The 4,106-nt window shown below is 45.5% G+C and overlaps 1 non-coding gene across 1 annotated transcript; it reads right to left on the minus strand.

Annotated features, from left to right (window-relative positions):
* Nucleotides 1-661: 661 nt before the first annotated feature.
* On the minus strand, nt 662-2,650 carry LOC143206103 (small subunit ribosomal RNA). Its single transcript, XR_013008132.1, has one exon. It is a non-coding gene; the product is annotated as a small subunit ribosomal RNA (ribosomal RNA).
* Nucleotides 2,651-4,106: the final 1,456 nt, after the last annotated feature.

Genomic DNA, 4,106 nt, shown 5'->3' on the forward strand with positions numbered 1-4,106 from the left:
GTTTCTATTATAAGACGACGACGACGCGCGCTCACGTCATAGACAGCGCTTGCGCCCCTTTCGCAGCCGCCGTCGACTTTAAAACGCTCTTACGGTTTATTTTCGTCTTCTCCACTACACACAACGAGAGGAGCGGAGACAGACTACTCGAAATGGTGACGTTCGTTGTAAATTTTCGTCGTCTCACCTCGTACGACAACAAAAGAGCATACGCTGATCATAGTTTGGCAATATTTTCGTAAACTAAATCTCACCCTTTTGGAATGAAACAAACGAAGGGTGATAAGATTTTCGTAAACTAATCACATTACCGATCATCGTATATGTTCGTCGATATGAGGATCGAAACGTCGATTAGAAATATAATTGGCAAAATCGTTTTATTTTGCGCTCGATTTGTCCATTTATAACGAAATCCGTCGTAGGCCGACGATTATTACTCGTCGTCCTATATAACAACATCTTCATCGTATATATCTCCGCTTTCGGGCGTACATCTTTTAAAACCATATATTATAGGTACCCGAAAACAGCTACGTTGACGACGTCGAAATTCGATCGGAACTTCCGAACTTCGTAGATGGCTCTTTAACGTTCGACAATGATTTTTACAGACTTGTACGTTTACCTATTATATATATATAGGCATAACAACACACTGTAATGATCCTTCCGCAGGTTCACCTACGGAAACCTTGTTACGACTTTTACTTCCTCTAAATGATCAAGTTTGGTCATCTTTTCCTACACATCGACGACGCCGAAACGCCATCGCGTGTCGATCCGAAGACCTCACTAAATCATTCAATCGGTAGTAGCGACGGGCGGTGTGTACAAAGGGCAGGGACGTAATCAACGCGAGCTTATGACTCGCGCTTACTGGGAATTCCTCGTTCATGGGGAACAATTGCAAGCCCCAATCCCTAGCACGAAGGAGGTTCAGCGGGTTACCCGGGCCGCTCGGCCAGGGAAGACACGCTGATTCCTTCAGTGTAGCGCGCGTGCGGCCCAGAACATCTAAGGGCATCACAGACCTGTTATTGCTCAATCTCGTGCGGCTAGAAGCCGCCTGTCCCTCTAAGAAGAATAGTTTGTACGCCGACAGTAAAAACCGCGCACGAACCGCGAAACCCGAAAGCAACGCGGCCGGCGGGCCTTTAGGATGTCAAAAAGCGCCTAGTTAGCAGGCTAGAGTCTCGTTCGTTATCGGAATTAACCAGACAAATCGCTCCACCAACTAAGAACGGCCATGCACCACCACCCACCGAATCAAGAAAGAGCTCTCAATCTGTCAATCCTTCCGGTGTCCGGGCCTGGTGAGGTTTCCCGTGTTGAGTCAAATTAAGCCGCAGGCTCCACTCCTGGTGGTGCCCTTCCGTCAATTCCTTTAAGTTTCAGCTTTGCAACCATACTTCCCCCGGAACCCAAAAGCTTTGGTTTCCCGGAAGCTGCCCGTCGAGTCATATTAGGGAACGTCGACGGATCGCTAGCTGGCATCGTTTAAGGTTAGAACTAGGGCGGTATCTGATCGCCTTCGAACCTCTAACTTTCGTTCTTGATCAATGAAAGCGTTTTTGGCAAATGCTTTCGCTTCTGTTCGTCTTGCGACGATCCAAGAATTTCACCTCTAACGTCGCAATACGAATGCCCCCATCCGTTCCTATTAATCATTACCTCGGGGTTCCGAAAACCAACAAAATAGAACCGAGGTCCTATTCCATTATTCCATGCATACAGTATTCAGGCGAAATTTTAGCCTGCTTTGAGCACTCTAATTTGTTCAAAGTAAACGTGCCGGCCCACCTCGACACTCAGTAAAGAGCACCGCGGCAGGATTGAGTTGGGCCGTCGTAACCACGACGCGCACAACACGCACGCCGAAACGCACGCGCGACGGCGACGCGACACGACTAAGCCCACCGGCAGGACGTCTCGCGAAAAACACGCCAGTTAACACCGCGAACGATGAACCGGCGGCGCGAGACACAAATTCGACTACGAGCTTTTTAACCGCAACAATTTTAATATACGCTATTGGAGCTGGAATTACCGCGGCTGCTGGCACCAGACTTGCCCTCCAATAGTTCCTCGTTAAAGGATTTAGAATGTACTCATTCCGATTACGGGGCCTCGGATGAGTCCCGTATCGTTATTTTTCGTCACTACCTCCCCGTGCCGGGAGTGGGTAATTTGCGCGCCTGCTGCCTTCCTTGGATGTGGTAGCCGTTTCTCAGGCTCCCTCTCCGGAATCGAACCCTGATTCCCCGTTACCCGTTACGACCATGGTAGGCGCAGAACCTACCATCGACAGTTGATAAGGCAGACATTTGAAAGATGTGTCGCCGGTGCGAGACCGTGCGATCAGCTTAAAGTTATTCAGAGTCACCAAGTTGTACGATGACGAGCGCGAACCCGAAACCGATTGGTTTTGATCTAATAAAAGCACTCCTTCCATCTCTGGTCGGAGCTCTGTTTGCATGTATTAGCTCTAGAATTACCACAGTTATCCAAGTAATTGTGGGTACGATCTAAGGAACCATAACTGATTTAATGAGCCTTTCGCGGTTTCACCTTAATTCGGTATGTACTGAGACATGCATGGCTTAATCTTTGAGACAAGCATATGACTACTGGCAGGATCAACCAGGGAACTGTTCTTATTATTTTATCGACACGAAGCAGATAAAACAAATACAGACACAGTTTATTTTATAAGTTTGACTTATAAAGAAACGTGTGCGTAAGACGACGATATATAATATATATCGACGACTAATAAAAAGGAGGTGCATGATAGCGCGCCTAGACGACGGAAAAACCGGTCCGAGGCGCCACGCTCTTACATTTTAATATTAGTTGTCTAATAAAACAAAACGATATCATCATCTTAGACACATCTTTTGTTTTTTTTATACACAACCGATCGACTAGGCACCCAATTATCTCGATTATCGACGACGATCGTCGACTACGTCGAAAATTGGATGCCGCAAAATATCGTTCGGCGTTTATAAGACCTCGAAAAACATTCTCTCCGAACCCTTCGCTAGATAGAAATATATAAAGCGACAAGGAAACCTCGTACGAGAAACGTTTCGTGATTTTTTATTTTATTCTCGCTCGGAGAGCAGAGAGCTATCGCAAAATGTGTTGCTGTTTTATGAACGTTCCGATGAAAAACCGATACGTCCATAAAAATAATAATTCCAATCGCATATGAATCGTGGATCATCTTCTTCTAACGAAGCCGAATGTTCCCGCCGAATTCGCGATCTCGCAGTGATACCGTCGTCGTCGTCGTACGCTTCCCGATATATCGAAAAAAACCGACCAGGAAGAACAACGAAACGACGATACAAAATCGCGAGAGCGTTACGAATATATAATAACACGACGAAATACGCTTTTTATTTAGATAAATAAAAAAATACGGTTCGGATCTTATATATTAACATATAATATGTAATACCACCTTCGCTGATCAAAAGCCACTCGGTAAAAGTGTCACAGCGCCGGTCGACCCGACCCGTCGTATCCGTCTCTCGTATCGCCCCACGTAGAAGCGCACACGATTTAAGCGCGGGTCTCTCGCCAGCTATCGGAAATGTATGGGTGTTTTAGAACAGATCGTTTATACGGACGTTGCGCAAATTTTTCGTTTTTACGTCTGCCCGTTCTCGTTATTATCGGAATGTTCCGATGAATAAACTTTAGCTTTAGACAACGTGAACTTCTAAAGCAATAATTTTAACCTCTCGTGTTAATACGTCCTCAGGCCGTTTCTAGACTGCCGATCACGTTCTTTAAAAGTCGGAAAATTCCGATCCATAAAATTATGCTAGTAGAATGTAAAGATCCTTCATAGGATGGATACTGTCACATATCGATACGGCGATCGGAGTAAAACTGTTCTCACGTATTTCAGGACATTTTAGGTTGTTACGTCGGCCCGTTCGTTATTATCGGTATATACCTATGAATAAATGTTTTGCTTGTAGAACGTAAGATTCCAAAAGAATGATTCGCCGAAACGATGGTGCACCCTTACGATCGGATATTTGCCGCTTATTGGCCATTTTCTATAATTCATCCGTTAGATATCGTTT

The sequence above is a fragment of the Rhynchophorus ferrugineus genome, unplaced genomic scaffold (genome assembly GCF_030347505.1).
Source record: "Rhynchophorus ferrugineus isolate W39M unplaced genomic scaffold, kcgeb_rfMv2 rfM547, whole genome shotgun sequence".
Classification (NCBI taxonomy): Eukaryota; Metazoa; Arthropoda; class Insecta; order Coleoptera; family Curculionidae; genus Rhynchophorus; species Rhynchophorus ferrugineus.